Source organism: Ursus arctos, unplaced genomic scaffold (assembly GCF_023065955.2).
Source record: "Ursus arctos isolate Adak ecotype North America unplaced genomic scaffold, UrsArc2.0 scaffold_18, whole genome shotgun sequence".
NCBI classification, from domain to species: domain Eukaryota; kingdom Metazoa; phylum Chordata; class Mammalia; order Carnivora; family Ursidae; genus Ursus; species Ursus arctos.
Window position 1 is genome coordinate 32,141,867 of NW_026622852.1, and position 18,660 is coordinate 32,160,526.

Below are 18,660 nucleotides of genomic sequence, written 5' to 3' on the forward strand. Positions count from 1 at the left end.
ACCTTTTCACACAGAACCACTCCATCTGTACTGCTATCTTTACACATTCCTAAGAATCTACAGATCATGTGGTTATCACCAGCTACTTAACCTGCTCATTCAACCCATGCTTTCTCATTGCTGAACTATTCCTAATTTAGCTGGTGGAGAGAACCTAATTTGTACCTTCTCTCTCTGTCCTTAGGGATGTTAATATTCCTCTTCTTATTGCCTGTTGAGGTTATTTCCTCCTAACCAGTCCACAGAACCCTTCTATATACTAGCTCCCACAAGGATCGGGGGAGGGGAAGTGCCTCTGTTATAGTTGACTGTAGAAGTGGAGGCTTCTCATCAGGGAAATACAAATCAAATCCACAATGAGATACCATCTTACAACAGTTAGAATGGCAAAAATTAACAAGACAGGAAACAAGTGTTGGCAAGGATGTGGAGAAAGGGGAGCCCTCTTACACTGTTGGTGGGAATGCAAGCTGGTACAGCCAGTTTGGAAAACAGTATGGAGGTTCCTCAAGACGTTAAAAATAGTGCTACTCTACAACCCAGCAACTGTACTACTAGGTATTTACCCCAAAGATATAGACGTAGTGAAAAGAAAGGGCACATGCACCCCAATGTTCATAGCAGTGATGTCCACAATAGCCAAACCGCGGAAGGAGCTGAGATGTCCTTCAACAGATGAATGGATAAAGAAGATATGGTTCATATATACAATAGAATATTACTCAGCCATCAGAAAGGATGAATACTCATCATTTGCATCGACATGGATGGAACTGGAGGTAATTATGCCAAGTGAAATAAGTCAAGCAGAGAAAGACAATTATCACATGGTTTCACTCATATGTACAACATAAGGAATAGTGTGGCGGACCACAGGGGAAGGGAGGGAAAACAGAATGGGAAGAAATCAGACAGGGAGACAAACCATGAGACACTCTGGACTCTGGGGACCAAACTGAGGATTATAGAAGGGAGAGGGATGGGGGGTTGGGGTAACTGGATGATGGGTATTAAGGACGGCACGGGTAGTGATGAGCACTGGGTCTTATACGCAACTAATGAATTGTTGAACACTACATCAAAAACTAAAAAAAAAAAAAAAAAAAAAAAGAAGTGGAGGCTTCCTATATTGTTTCAATCTACCTTTTATCTGTGATGTGGATGTTTTTGTTGTTTCTTTTTTCCCTGTAGTTGACCTTCTCAGTTCCTATTACATCAATCTTTGCCTTTGTGTCTTTATAATATAGAACTAAAGAGTGAATTTATGTTCATGTATGTATGTGCATGCATACGTGTGTCTGTCCACATGTGTTTATTTAATTGCAATTTAGATAGAACTTGTTATTCATTTCTATATACATACACATACACACTGTTAGCCTGAAGCAAAACGAGTTAAAAATAAAATAATTAACATTTGCTCATTTTACTTTTGATTCTTCTCTATAGGCCTATAGGTCTTGTGGTCTTGATGGGAATGAGTTTATAAGCTGCTGACATTCTGAAGGTCTTTTGTTTTAGTTGTCAGTCCTTACTGAAATTATATCCTGTTTCTGACTGCCAGTGCTTGTGTTTGGTTCATATCAAAAGTCCTTTATTTGACTGATGTCTACTCTATCTTCTACCCATTAAATAATACATTGAACAAATATGTATTTTTTGACAATTATATGCCACACATAAAAGAGAATGTAGAAAGGTTTTTAATTTATTCATTTGAAAGAGAGAAGAGCACAAGCGGGGGTGGAGGGGTCAGAGGGAAAGGGAGAAGCAGACTCCTTGCTGAGCAGGGAGCCCAAAACAGGGCTCCATCCCAGGAACTCAGGATCATGACCTGAGCTGAAGTCAGATGCTTCACTGACTGAGCCACCCGGGCACCCCTGATATACTACGTTTTTAATCTATTCATCAGTTGATGGGTATTTGGGCTGTTTCTACTTTTTGGCTATAAATAATGCTCATTCACGTATGAATATTGTGTGGATGTTATGAACAGTGGGTGTTATATGTAACTAATGACTCACGAAATTACACCCCTGAAACTAATAATACAGTATATGTTAACTAAATTGAATTTAAATTAAAATGTTTTTAAAAAATACATTGCATTGTACAATCGGTATGGGTGAATTTCATGGTATGTAAATAATGCCTCAATAAAGCTGCTTGTAAAAGTTTAAAAAAAAAAAGAGAGAATGTAGACACACATTTTTTATCCTAATCAAAAGTATAGTAAAAATAGCATGGTTGAGTCAATATATGCTTCTAGCCAGTCTTTGATTTATAGAACCTTTTCACTATTTAAAATGTACCTAAGCTTCCCCAGTCTCTACTATCTCCCAGTCTTGTTCCCATCTCTCCACTATTCCTCCTCTCCTGTCTTTCTTACACATATCCTAAAATAAATAAAATATTTATTATAGATAAATCCAAACATTGTTTTAAACAAAAGCTAAATATTCTGGTAGTGATAACACTGCATGTAACCTAGAACGAGTGTCTCTATACCACTGAGGGAGCTAGAAGATGACTTGAAGCAGGTGAGAGGCAGACACGGTCTTACAGAAGTTATTTTGGGGACAAAACTTGTACTATAATAAGAAATTTGGAGCAAGTGAAAAGAAATTAGAAGGAGCTGTTGCAGAGAGCAGATGGTAGTCCAGGGGGTTTTTTGACTTTTAACATAAATAGTTCTATAAGGCAAGCATCCAAAGTAACCAAGCCAAATTTCTTCTGCATTGCACTCCAGAAACAGAAAAATACAGGAGTGATAACAGTCCAATGTTACTTAGAGACAATTCAGAAATAGGTATTCTTTTCTATTCTAAGTTGATTATAGCATGAACATAGAATAGGAAAGGGTTAAACATGACCATTAAAATCTCTTCTTGTGGTACTTATATTTATATTTTTTACATCACCAGCTGTATTAAGCTGTTTGCCATATACTCCAGCTAAATACATTATGCTTTCTTGAGTGCTAACTACTCATGGGCATGTTCTGATAACTCTGGGGTGAATTTACCCACTTCAGTGAACACAGTAATAAGCCAGGCTCTCTATGCCATGTTCTAGCAGAATTAAGATACCAAGTACATGGCACTCCAAATCTCTGGAAGGAGCAAATGCAGTCAACCAAATGCTGTTTTCTAATTGTAAGATAACCTAAAAAAGTAGGGATTTTTTGGGATCATTTTATATATATGCACATAAAATCACTGTGTGTATATCTATGTATCTATATATCTCTATCTATCTATCTAAAATATGTACATCCCACTATATACCCAGATATATATGGGTTTGTAATGACACAAGACTTTATGGTTATTTACTTTTTTTTCAGCTTTACTAAGGATTACAAATGAGAAGAGAAGATAGACTTTAAAATTATTTAAAAATATTGGGGTTTTGTTAGGCTTATTCCATAATGCATTTAGGGTTTATGAAATATATTTTCAGATGATCAAGCATCAAGTCTAGATAAACAATGGAAGATAACCAAGACAGATGTGATATAATGGTAGAAAATGAGAAGAAAAATGGTTTCAAAATCTCAGTGATGTCAAAGTAAGTTTAAGAATGAAAGTAATAGGGTAGACAAAGTACCAAAAGAGTAAATAGTATTAGAATCATTATGGAAGTTTAATATTTCAAAGATGGGACCATTTTAGTTAATGACAAGAATGCATGATCAAACTAAAGAGGACTTGAAGAACATTAGAGTTGAGATCAAATGATCAGGTCTGTGTATATTCATATGGTTTTGAAATCCCTCAGAATTATGAGAGAATCGGGATAGATACATGGAATGAATTGTGGTATATAAATATTCAAAGAATGTGGAATGACCATGAGATTCGTAAATATCTGGGATAAGGAGAGACCAGTATTGCTCAATTAAATTCCAAGAAGCTAGGATTTAAATGAGGGTAGAATAGTAATTACAGCAAACAGGTTTGGAAAAAAAGGAATCCTATTTCATTTTCTGACTTGGAGGTCCGTGCAGAGTGCAAGAATGCTTAAGTCTGATTGGAGGTATCTTCTGGAAAATCTGGGTGTTTCGGGAGAGCCTAGTCTCAGTTAAGGACAACAAATAAATAAATTAAATATGGACAAGGATTCCACAGTGTGTGGTATAAAGAGGGGTACCGTTGAGCAGTGTGGGGATGAGAAGAGGGGAGAGGAAAAATGTAGAGGAAGGTTGGCAGTTTGGGAGATTATCATTGATAGCAATGTAAAAAAATGGTGTTATTAATAATCTTGCTGTTTTAAACTTAACTCTGAAAAACAGTTTCAGTGTTGATGAAAATTGAGGTCCCAGGTACCATCAGAAGCCCGGTGACTTACTGCTAACAGCTGGGTCTGGATTGCAGATGTGGTAGGGCAGAGCTGTCACAGACCTGGGATGGCTAAAGCCTCTGTCTACAGGCACTGAAGCTGTTGTAGGAACAGATGTCGAGTAGCTGAAGAGGCAGCAAGGAAAGTACAGTAACTCCAGGTGGTGAGAGACCTTCCATGTTTCATTATATGGACACACAGTTCACAAAGAAGCACAGGAATGTATTTTTATTTATACGTTAACTTTGAATTGCCTTTACCTCATTAATGTACACTTAGAATATTCTAGTCATCTAATTTTCACATTAGAAAGGTAGAAAATGTTCTAATGTCTCAGAGGCTGTGTACAGGGGTTAACAAAAATAAATACTGGAAAAGTAAAAACATACACTGGTAGTTTAATGTATATCACATAAAGTGCCTGATTTGCTTAAACTTTTTTTTCTCTTGAATGGAATACTCTGGTTTTTATTTTAGCTTTTGTATATAACCAACAAACTTCTAAAGAAATTAATATTCACCGCACAAGGAATTTTACAGCCTCTTTCAGATGGGGAACTGACCTGCCCTGACTTTCTAATAGGGCAGCGTGATAATTGGTAGAGTGGTGTGGTGGCAGGTTTACCCAGCTGGTCACCTGCGCAGAGAACAGCTTTCCTATTAAAGTGAATCCATCCATGAAGGACCTTTGAATGCACTGCTTCTGCGGAGTGGGTGCTCTGCTGATGCATTCTGCTTAAACCCCAAATGAAGAAACGCTTGGGTTATTTTTGATTCAAAGCAAGCAAGAGGGTGATAAGCAACTGCCTGTTCAATTGGAGCATATGCTCACTGAGCTCTAATTCTCTTTTTGCTTTGGGACCAGATGCTGCATTCTAGTAATTCCCAGACCTGGCTAATCTTCAGAATCATCCAGGGGGCTTTTAAAAATACTGGTATCAGAAATTTCAATTTATTATATCTTGGCTAGAGTATAGAAATTTGAAATAAGCTCCAGATAAATATTTCAGGTTTGGAGATCACGCTCTTTATCAGTAGTTCAAATCTTGGTATGGGATGGAGTGGGGAAGAAAACTCTGCATGTCATTCAGTTACATCCCCCACACCCAGACTCTCTATTCTCAAATGAAAATCATTGCTCTAGACTACTTATCAGACATATATATTTATCTACCTGATGGGCATGCTCTGGGATAGCACTGTCTACAAAAAGTATAAAAGATTAAATGGTAAAATGTTTGACTCTTTGACAAGATACATAACTGGGTCCACTGCCTCCCCTGTCACATACACCCTCCTTAGGATAAAGGCACTCCATCCTTCCTGAGTTAACTTGCTCTCAAGTCACATGCACTGGATTTAAAGGTCAATTATCTTCATTAGGAAATAAATCTAAATACTTTAAGCTAATCGTACTCCAAAAGTAGAATGGTATGTGAAAAACAGACTGGCTATTTACCAATAGAGTTGTCTGTAAGGGCAATATTCAGGTATGAGAGGTCGGGGGCTACATTTAGAAGGTTCTTTAATAAAGTCAAGAGTATGCTGGGCTAGGAGAAGAAACATAAGTTGGAATAGGGGGAGAACGGTCTTGGAACAAAGATACAGAATGGAGTGGCTGGGCAATAATTGGTAGTAGATGCACCAAGGGTGAGAGAGAGTCAGTATTAGGATGATCAGAAATGAGCCAGGATATCACAGAGTGAGGACATTTCAAGAACTAATAACTAATACTGCTTGCACATGTAGCAGAAATGTTTTTATATACTGCTCCATGGATTTCTGGATAGTACATTACAGATGGTGAAGAGTCCTGCCATGCACCCCAATCGTGTATTTCACCATTCATTCCTTTCCCTGTAAAATGATCATATGAAAATATTAGGTGTTCTCTACAGTGGATAGCATTGATCGCCCTCCATTTAGTAACACTCTGATCTCCGAGGAATTACCCCTTTCTGGAGACATTTCACTCTAATGATAACAGGGATGGGTATGTTACCAGCTAGACCCAATGAGACTCATTCCCGGGCCAGTTGTAGAAATATTTATGAGGGGCATCATGCTTTCCACTGGAGCTTCCAGGAGGATTGAATATAAGCCTGGAATGTCTGGTAGTCATCTTGCTAGGACACATGCCTACCAAAAAAGGGAGTCACCCTAAGGAAAATAAGACCAGTAAGTTTAGGTCATGAATCCAGCCATTCCTCAAGGTGATATCAACTGAAATTCTTAGGGATATGAGGCAAAAACTCCTCTCTTTTAGACGAATCCATTTGAATCAGGTTTTCTAGTGCTTTCAAATAAAAAGCCATAATTAATATTTTCTGAAGGAGAAAGTTATTTACTTGTTGAAAGCTATGTTGCCTACAGTTCAAATTTAGGGTGTAAGAAATTAAACCTTTAGAAAAAAATGCTGATAATGATCATTTATTGAAAGAGTGGAACCAAGTAAAGCTATTTAAAATAGTTGTGAGAGGCAGTCCCAAAATGTGCTCACAATTTCCAAAGTAGCAAGGGCCAGAGGGCAAGACTGGGAAGAGGAAGAGAGGATAGAGAAAGAGAGAGTCTTACAGAAACCTGGAATTGACTGATAAGAAGCAGCTAACAACACATACAGAAATTTGAAACCATGAGACCTAAGGGATGACTTATTCTTGTACAATTTAATGGCTATTTCTTTCAGTTCTTGCCTCTCCTATTTAGAGACAGAGAAAGAGTCAGGGACATATATAATACTCTTTAAGTAGTAACTGGCTACCAGTTAAAATAGACAAGTAGATGAGAAAAAGTGAAAACTTTGTAGGAGTTCTGATAGGCAGCAGATTGTCAAAAATTATTGTTGAAGTAGCATAGAAACTTTTGTTCATTTTATTATTAGTTTTATCTGGTAATAGTTGTTTTACTTCTTCTTCAAATCCTGGGTTAAGCTTCCTGGGATCACTAAGTGAGAGACTTTCTGGGTGAGTCCAAACTTGGAGCATCTTTGCACAAGGCTAAGACAACACAGTGGGAAGGAGAGATTGGTGGATGATGAGGTGTGTGGCTCAGTTAAACCAGTTAATCCGTTCTTCATCCTACTTGAGCTGTAGCTAAATTAATAACTCGTAAAAGTTATTTATGAGAGAATTCATCTTAAAGTAGGACTCAATGAGCTTGGTGATCTGAGGGAAGAGAGATTTTGAGTCAACCCTGGTGAGGTCACTAGGTCTACTCTTTACTCTTCGACCATGGCTGTATATTAGAATATAGGAAAGCATGTACAAGCTAGAAAATCTGTAATACAAAGGTATCAATAGAAGAGTAGGCTGCAAGCAGCACAGCTTTAGTATCTTTGTCAAGGAGTATAACAAAGAAGAGAGAGGCAATCTCACCCACTTCACCACAACCTACAGAGCCCTGGGCAGTTTCAGAGGACTACAGGAATACAGGGCTTCTGTGGCAGGTATGTGCCATATTGTCAGGGACAACAATGACATCAGGCAGAGACCTCCTGACATGGCACAGGGTATGGACTCAGCAGTAGTAGTTGTGTTTAGTGACATTAGAGTAACCTACTTGAAGAGATATCTACATCTAGAGTAGTGGTGGTGTCCAGTGGGCATGGTTAAACCTAACAGGAGACAAAGCAGTGTCCTTCATGATACCCATGTTGGAGAGGAATGGCAAGACATGGTGGGAGTGGAGTCCAGTGTATGGACTGGAACCCAACTGAAGCAATAGTGTTGTTCACGTTGTCAGAATGTGAAGGGTAGAGTGGAACCCAGTGATTCTGATACAGCCAGAAGAATCAGTGATGCCTAGGGAATGTCACATGGTAGGTGATAGAACCATTTCTGACTCCCTGACTGGTCAGTTGGTGTTCTCAGAGTGTTGGGATCCTGCATGGCAATGTAGGAACAAAAGGCAGTGAAACATGGCTCATGGGCGGAAATAGAAAACATGTACACACATGCAGAGACACACTAATATTTACAGTGTCAATGTCTATCTGCTTCTAACCTGCTGTCCTATCACAAAGTAAATTTTAGTTTCTATGAGTATTGAAAGGCAAAATACTTCCCCTCCATAAAAATTAAGAGCTGGTTTTAAAATCATTTAGACAATAGTTGTCAGCAATATGGGCATCAGTCGTCAGCAACATAGGCTCTAGCAACAATGAAAAAAGCTGTTCCTTTCATTCCCTACTTTCCTGGAGCAATGAATCCACATAATGCCATTCTGACATTGTAGAGACAAGTCTATTAAAATATGAATTTATGGTGACTTTGTCTCTTATGTTGGTCCATTTAGCATAATAGTTGCAATTGACCTAAATAGCAGAAAGTACATTTTATTCTAAGTGTTTGAAATTAAAATAGATTGAATGATTTTCTTGTATATATCATTGTTGAAGTTTTTGTTACACTCTGAATTAATACAAATAGCAGTAATAACACAACCGGATGCACCTGGCATGTATTATTGGATTTATCCCAAGTCATTTTTTCATAATTGGGCATTTCTATCTATGTAACAGAAACTCAGTAATGTTTTTAATGTTTTAAAATTAGAATGCTTTAAAAATCAAACTTGCAGAAATATAATCAATAATGAAAGCAAGGCAAGAGGTTGTGGCAGCCTGTAAAATAAGAATTTACCACCTTTTTGAAATGTGTTTTGGCAACGTATATTGAAAACCATAAAATGTGCATATTCTTTGATCCAACAATTACCCTTCTAAGATTTATTCAAAAGATAAAATTAAAGATGTACATAAAGATTTAGTTAGTCTGTTCATAACAACATTATATGCCTGGTAAAACAGTAGAAATAACTTAAATATAATAGGGATTTGGAATTATAAAATACTGTATATCCAAACACTAAAAGATTAGGTACATTTGAAATTAACCTCTTATATATTTTTATTTTACAGTGAAATGCAAATATGGAAGACCACATGACATATGTATAGCTTAAAGAGTTATTTTCGTTGACTGCCTCTGCAAACAGCCCCAGCAGGGGTTCTCCATGTGCCCCATCTCAATCCCGAACCCCTCCATCTCCACAAATAACCACTATTCTGACTTTTAGAGCAATCACTTCCTTATATCTTTATTGGTTTCATCACTCCAGTGTTCATTCCCAGACACTATAGTTCATTCTTGCTACTTAAAATAAAAATATAAAGGAATGTTGATATGCCTTGTAAGTCTCTTACAATCTGTAGGTTTTCTTTTGTGTCTTGTATTTCTTTCTTTTCCTTGCAATGTATATATTGAAGACCCTGAGAGCATTTTGACCTATAGAGTTTTTGTCTGGATTTCATAAGTTGCACATTCTTGGTACACTTTAATTTGTTCTTCTGTCTTCTGTATTTCCTGCACAGCTGGATCCAGAGGCTTTTTAAAATCAATGTCTGATACCTTTTTGCAAATCTATCAGGAGTGGTGTACTTCTTCGTTAATAGGTGCATAATGTCAGAGCATTTCATATTTTATGATGCTTGCAGCTGCTGCTGATCACCTTTACATCTACTAAGTATTCAGGGTTGTAAATTAGTCATATTCTAATTCTAACAATTCTTTTAAAATTTGTTAAGTGGAAAAATCATTATAAAGACATGATTTACCGTATCTACTATTTATTTCGTAACCAAGTGATACTATTTCTAGAATTCTAATCACAGGCAGGATTGTTTCCCTGTATTTGTCAGTTTTCAAGATTACTATATATTCCCCCTCACACCTTCATTTAGTCTTAGTTCTAAAAGGAATTGCCAGTCTGCATGTCAATGTCTCTCTAGTCATTTTGATTATTTGAAGCTCTTTCTCTAGTACATTGCTCAGGAAGCTCTCATAAGAAAAAAATCTACTAGTTCTTGTATGTTGATAACAATTTGTACACTTTATAGAAAGTTTTATTGGATATAAATCTTTGGCTCATATTTTCTTTCTTTGAGTCTCTTAAATATCCTTTTGCTTTTTTTCCCTGATACAAAACATTGTGTTGAAAATAGAATAATTTAATTTTCTATCCCAATATGTCATATACTGTTTTTTCCTAGATGCCCAAGGAATTTTTTGTTTCTGTTTTTCCTAAGTCTAAGAATTTTGCTAGGTCTTATTGTACATCATTCTGGACTGATATTCCAAAGCACTCCTCAAATCATTTTTTATTTTAGAAATTGTTCTGCAGTTACAGTTTTTAGCATTTGCTGTTTCTTTGCATGAAACGATTTTTTAAAATTGGTTTTCTTATTCAGGGACTCCTATCACTTTCTCCTAAACCATTCCTATGTCTTTCTTTTTGGTTTAAAATAGGTCTTCTTTTTTACTTTTTCTTGAATCAAAAAGGTATTTATTCAGTCCTGTGTTTCTTCTCATATGAATTCATTTTCTGTTTTTTTTTTCTTTTCTTTCTAATTCTATCCTGAATTCTGAACATTTCTGAGATTTTCTAATTCTGATTTCTGTTGTACTTGAATCTTTTGTATTATTTTCTTAATGCCATGAAAGAGAAGGTTAAGTTTTAATCTGTTTTGTAGTCATGTCTTTTTTGGTCTGTAGGGAATGTTTTTCTGATACTTATTTTCTTTTTTCTTACATTAACTTTGCATGGGATTTGGCTTTGATACTTTTTCTCTTGTTAATTTTTATGTAAATTTAGTTTTTTCAAACTTAATTTTTATGCAAATTTAGTTCTCTTGAACATGACACTGAGGTTCAGGGTAATGTTTTTAACTTCACAGATCTTCCTTTTCTATTGCTTTTGTGCAGTGTTTCAAACTATGGAAATTTTGTTATTTTTCTGTTCTATTCTAATTCTACTCCCAGCAATCTCTCTCCAGTGTGAGCTTCTGCCATTTGAGGAAGCCTGGGAAGACTGGACTCCAAAGGAGTCCAGGTGCTGTCACTGGGCCGTGGGATTAATGTGCCTCCTGTTTCAATCTCTCTCCCTTTCTCTCTCATTTTGCCTGCAGGGTTTTTTTTTTTTTTTTTTTTTTTACTGTGACAAACGCAACTTTATTTTTAAATGCAAATGTAGGGAGAGTAATTTTGAGAGAAATCTCCCATCTTTCAAATTCAGTAGATTCACTCCTTCATTTATAAAACATATATTAACCAAACCACTACTATATGCCAGTCACTTGGACTTTACCTGTAAGCTTTACCTGTAAGCTATGGCACTTAAGGCTCTGTCACAAACTGGTAGGAGCAAAGTTCTTCATAATCCTATCGATTAGGTCTACGCAGTCAGGATCCACTCCAACAGAATGTTGTCTGACTGGTGAGCTCAAGTTTTCTTCACATATGAAGATCACTGTTGCTTTTATTTATCTATTTTTCTTAAAGTCCCTCCTGGCACATATTACTCAGTATTTTTTGATGTTTTATTTCCCCCTCATTTCAGACTCTTTTGAAATAGCCTCCCTCACTGTTATCTTCACTTTTCAGGTTCTGTTGATATTTCTTATTTGACTTTGGATTTAACTCCTTAAAGTTATTTGGGAAATAGTTCCCATAGAAGCAGATTATCTAAAGAAAGTTCTTTTTGTTTTTCTACAAGAAAAGTTTATAATTTTTGCAGTGGTCTTAAATTCCAGTATTATACCTCGTTTTTTAACTGTTCTTTTTAATAGCTCCCTGTACTATTTGTCTGGAATCCAGAAGATTAATTTTTGGTGGGTTGATTTATTCTGTAATAAACTGGAAAAATTCCTGTGCTTTAATGTATATTCCCCAGAGATTTAATTTATTCTTCAAAAGAAAACATAAAATAGTAGTTTATGTTTAAAGATTCAGATGTAGAGTTTATCTGAGTAATTATAAAATAGTGCATGAAACAAAGATGATCTTGTAAAACCAACATAAGGCCATAAATTTTCCTTTATGACGAAAGTTCTTTTTCACAGATGAAAAGAGACAGACTGACAACAATGATAAATCACTGTATCCACTTTACATCTTGACTTTAAAACTGATAAAAGACGAAAACAAAGTTGGGTGTGGAAAATGCTCTGCAAGTTGATACTTTAAGAAATGAGAGGTGGTTTTTATGAACCAAATAATATTTCACCCGGAAAAATACACAGTGTGCTGGAGTCCTTTAGGAATGATTTGAAAGGAAATGATGAGATAGCTATTAATAGCTAGGTATTATAGAACTAACGTTTAGTTATTCATAGTCATATTGGGATCGCAGATTCTAAAACTTGAAACAATCAGTTACTAATTTTCTACGTAAAGAGTTAAAAGATCTTTTTGCAACTCCTATGTATCCAAAAACTATTTCTTTTGTCACACGTACCTAACAAATGCAAGCTTCTGGCCTAAAGCACCCATTTTTTCCTGACTAACCCTGAAACCAAGGAACATATTCTACGACTTACTTAAAATGTTTCTTTCCCTGGCCAAACTCGAGCTCACAGGATGCATTTTTCTATATTTTCTTACAGTAGGCCATCTATTTCTGAGAATAGAGTATTTGCTTTGTATCTTGTCCCTAGGACCTATTTAAGTACCTCTAACGTATGAACTCTATGTTAACTGCAGCAAATTAAGTTTTTTCTTTCCTTGGTTGTTTTCTTATGGTCTCACATTAGGGCCACCAATATCAGAAACCTATCTCTCTTCCAATTGCCATTATGCTAGGCATACATAGAAAATCTAAAATGAAAATCTAAATCTGAGATAAAACAAAATAAACTAAAGAAATTCAACTGAAAGAAAAAATATCACTGAATCTAAAAAAAAAAATTGGATGAAGACTTGGACACTTCACCAAAGGAGGCTGGCTATATGGATGGCAACTTAGTACATGAGAGATTTCACTATTATCAGCCTTTAGGGAAATGCAAATTAAAACTATGCCACAATGAGACACATCTGTTAAAGTGGCTAAAATTAAAAGTACTGGCAATGCCAAGTGCTAGCAAGTTTGTAGAGCAAACGTCTCATGCATTGTTGGTGAATATGCAAAACGGTATAGCTACTCTAGAAAGCAATTTGGCATTTTTGTAAAATTAAACATATACTTAGCATATGTCTTAGAAACCTTACTCCTAAGTATTTACTCTAGAGAAATAAAAACTTATGTTCACACAAAAATCCATACACAAATGTTTAAACAGCTCCATTAATAATTTTCAAAACTGGAAACAATTCTAATGTGGGTCAACAGGTGAGTGATAAGCTGTGCCACATCTATATGATACTACTCAGCAAAAAAAGAAATGGAAATATTGACACATAAAACAATTTGGGTGAATCTCAAACACATTAAGCTACATGAAAGACACGAGTTTCAAAGAGGTACCTGCTATATGATTCTATTTATGTAACTTCTGGACAAGACAAAATTATAGTAACAGAGGACAGACTGGTGGTGACCAGGGTTGGGAAGTTGCTGTGACTACAAAGGGATAGTATGAGAGCTTTTGGCTTTTGGAATTGTTCTGTATCCTGATTGTAGTGGTAGTTATATGAATCTATGCATATATTAAAAGCTACAGAATTGTACATAAAAATAAATTTAATTATGTGATAATTTTAAAAATAAAGAATAAAACATAAAACTTTATATCTTAAGATCTTTGGGTCAACTATTGCCTTTGAATAAGTATGAACCTTCCTAAAAGTGTCCTATAGCAATTTACAAGGGTGACTTTATACTGGGAAAAGGGAGACAACTAGACCTTCTGGAGATTATTGGATGTCAACTCATAATATACTCTTATTATTAGAGATCCAGAAGTCCTCCATGCTTCATGAATCATAGCAGGACTCCGTGGAGGTCACAGGATCGATAGTTTGAGTTCCAGTTGTGTCTCCCAGGGTTGTGTGGTCCTTTGTCCCACTGTGGTTCCCTTCCCATTCTCAAAATATATGATACATATATACTTAGTAAGCACAGAAATCATACATTGATTCCTGACTGATAGAGCAAGGACTTTTTGCTCCAAAAGTTATTATCTTCATGGCTCATGACATAACAAGGGCCAACCTCCTTAGGGTGATTCAACTCCAATTTTTCATTTCTTTGGCCACACAAGACAGCAACGATTTCCAGTGCTTTGCTTTCTCTTTGGTCTTCATGCCATTGTCTCTAGTTGGTATATGACCCAATGGAAAACTGATGGAGAAGGTCACCCTCACTACCTCAATATGTTTCCTTTATTTTCCCCTCTTTGGATCTTGGATCATTGGGTCTTCAGATCATAGATGGTTCTCCAGTACAATGCCTCCAAGGAGCTGTTCTGTTGTTGGTAGTGGTATTATTTAATTTTAATTAAAAAAACCTAACTCTTATAACTCTTCCTGGAAGGCTGGGTGAGGAATTTTTAATTGTTAGTTAATTTAAATTTAACTTAATTTGTGTTACAAAAGAAAGTAGTAGTGCATCTGTTCTCATCTGTTGATTAGCAGAAGCTGCTATACGAGTATCACACGGATGCCCTAAATTCACTGAGCATTGGCTGGGTTGCTTCCCCACACTGTGACTGCCATCTTACCAGCTCTGTAGGCTCTTCTGGCTTTTGCCAAAATGTGCCTGTAAGCTGCCAGTTTTGAGTGGGGCCAGAGCAAGAAAAATCTTATAGCAGGTCCAGGCTGTGTTACAAGCTGCCCTGGCAGTTGGGTCCTTCTGACTCAGCACACCCAAATATACTGGAAAGGTCTGTGGCAAACAGAGATGCTGTATGGAGCCTCTGGCAATCACTAGTAAGCTCCTTAGGGTTTTGGAATAAGTCATGATATTTTCTGAGGACAACGTATTCTCCATTTGAAAGCAGCTTCTGTGGATGGGACCACTAAAGATTGAGTTCATGATTGTAGGACACCAAATAACAATTTGAGTCAAACTAATTATCATGAAATATGTCTTACTAATTCATTGGACCATACAGTTTGCATGCACTGGAGTGTGTTTCTGCATTTCATTGTGAAATAGAAATACTTTCTAAGAGTCAGTGGTAAGTCCAGGAGGTTCCAGGAAATGGTACAAGCAGATGCATCTGCTCCTATTGCCTGACTGCCTCTCCCTCAACCCACATTTCATGAGGAATTCATTATCAGATTTCAATGGGTAGGAAAAAAATGACGGATTTGTATGCCTTACAAACACCTGCCTGATCGTTGCTACTTTACATCCATGCTCAAGAACTGCTCCAAAAGAGCTGATACCCAGTGGGATATCTCTGGGTGTTACATTTGGTTGTCAATGTGATGTGGAAAGTACTACTGCCTAAGTTATGCATTACCCTGCTTCATGGGCAACTGCTAATGGTTTGGTTGACTAATGAGAAACTTTTAAAAGTATAAAGATAGAAAAATTGATGACAAGGAGGTTTCAAGAAGTATGTGAATGAACCTTAGATCAGCATTTTTATGACCTACATAAATACCACCAGAGTGCATTTGTTGTTAGGTGAAATTCTAACTAATATGATAGGCTGTTCTTGGATGTCAGCTTCCTCCCCCACCTCAGCCTTCTGATGCTTGCTCAATGAATCTATATACAAAGTGGCCCTACTCCCAGAGATTAAGGCTGTAGTGATAGCTGCCAGTGCCTGGCCAATGTGTCCTGGACCCTACCTTTTCAATGTGTTTATATGCGTTTACACTGCCAACATCTGTATTTGTGCTCAAACATTGTTTTCTGGCCTTTCTTTTCTGTATCAGACCAAAATTTCCGGGGAATTAATACCATTAGGAGTAGACTGCAATCACTGACTAACGAAATTGATGTATAAATACCTCAGCTCCCATATATTAAATTAATTGGTTTTGGGATAATGTGTTTTACACTTTTGCTCAGTTTCCCCTTTATTAAGTCTCATTTCCTCATTGTGTTAACTGGCTTAATAACTCAGCCCTTATTTTTCCCCTTTGATCACTTCACCACTCCATTGCTTGTTTTTTCCTGCAACTCCTAAATAAACCACTGGCATTACAACCATTTTATCAGTATCTCTTTCCAGGGGAACTAAAGCCGTTTTGGCTGCTATTACTACTGGGTGCCCAAATTTCCATCAATAGAGGCTGAAGCTAAATCTACATGTCACCATTTCCTGTGGATGCCAGTGAGTTTCCCCATAAATGATAATTATATTAGACACTGTCCATCATGGAAAGGATGGTGATGTTACAGAGTAGAAACATATTTCTAGTATATATTAGCTATCTAAACATAACACTCTTTGTTGGCACCGTATTTAGGACTTTAAAGAATGTGTTATTCATGGACATGGTATCTCTTACAACAATGACTCTGACTAAGGGCATACTCTGGAATTATGGAAGTGGCTCACAACCGTAGAATTCATTAGTCATACTCTGTGTTCCACTAATAAGAAGACATTAGATTGATATTAGAGTAGAATGGGCTGTTTAAAGTTTAGTTATGGCATCAGCTGGGAGATATCATGAGATATGGATGCTATCTTAAAAGGCTCAGTAGTGTCTTAGAAACAGTGACCAACTACCTCATAGTTAGAACACACAGACTGGAAACCAGGTGGTTAAAATATGTGTGCCCACTCTAAACAAAGTACTTAATAACCCACTTCAAGGTTTTTGCTACCTGCCTCCTCAAAAGGAGATTCCTTTTGATATTGGTCAGTATAATGGTCCTTATATCCAAAGAAGGAACCAGTGGACAGTCATGGTTCTAGTTAACTAGAAGCTGAGACCACCACCTGGCATTTTGGGCTCCCCATTCTGTGGTACCAATGGTAAAAAGAGTCAGTGTGATTGACTGATTGATTCCAATTCCAATTACCAAGTAGAAATGTGGTTTGTAATATACAACGGGGGCAAGGAAGACTATTTCTAATATACAGAGGATTCATTGAGACACCTTTTAGTATTCTCTTGCTGAGTTGCCCTGATAAGTGGAAAACCAGAGTGAGGTACTGGAGAGATGAACAATTATATGGAATGGAGAGTATAAGTATGTAGTTGTGATTAACTTCACCTTCACCATCAGCTACAGAAGCAGTGGCTAAAAAACATTTGTTTTATGTTAATTGGTTTCTTCCCTCTACATACTTTCCCCACATTACCTATATAAGGAGCATTGCTGGCAGCTAATATTTTTGGTTTCAGAGGGAATCTGGCCAAATTGAAATGATCTTACAATAATAGAGTAGTTGATAGGAATTTTTGTGCCTTCTATTTTGAGAACACAAAATTCTGTTTGAAAAAAGACAATAAATTAATCTTAGGAGCAAATATAGTAATGATACACTGAACATTGTTGTTTTCCTTAAATTATTCACATACTTGTAATTGATTTTTAAAAACTTTTCTCATATACCCAGTTTGAGCGTGCATCTATTTCCTGCTTCAACTCTATTAGATACATATTTTGAAATCATACTTTCAGAGGAAGAATATGTGTATACTGTACAAAATGTTAAGCCCTCATTGAGATAAAATACCATTTATTGTACTAGTTCAATATTCTTCAAAATTTTATTTTTAAAACTTATTATCATCACAGTTTTGACTCCTTTTCTATAGAAGAGTTTGTACTGAGTTCTATAAAAATTGAGCTTGTTCCATTTTTATATGGGTTCCTTCTGTTTCTTTTATCTTCTGCTAGATTGCAGATAAATTAAGGGCAGGTTTTCTGTTTCATCTGGATATTCATAATGCATATAATCCAATATTATATACCTGGTAAGCACTAAATAAATATTTATGGCATAAATTGCATTATCAAAATATGATAAGTAGAATGAGGCATATCAGGAGGAATAAACCTTGGAATAATGAGCTTGACAGTTCTGCCCTTCCATGTAGAATGCTTCGGTTTTGAATAATAGAACCATCTTGGGGGACATCTCCATTGTTCAGAAACACTGACACACTGACATTGAGTATCTTTGTCGAGTAATGTGAACATTTACAGCCTCTAGTAGTCAGGAAGAAATCTGAAAAATGATGACTGTATTTTACTCATAAAACTTCTTTAGATATTCAGAGAAAGAATGAGGAATGGGGGAACTTTGCATGGTTTGATGAGTTTCTTTATTTAGTCATATCTTTTTCTTCCAGGCCCCAGAATATGATAAATATACCCAAGTAGAATGAACTGTCACAAGCCCCTTCAAGCTTGGTTCTGTTTCATTTTGACATAATCCCAACTAGGCTTTAGACTCTTCCTTATTTTCTGGAACTATATGCTAAATTGGTATTATACTTTTCCTGGCCCAGAGCTAGATTCAACTATGCTCCAAGGACTGCTTCAGCAGGAAATAGTGCTACCTAGATATCAACGTTTCTAGACCTCCTTTCAGTGGAAAAAAAGATGTATATAGAAATACAAATATAT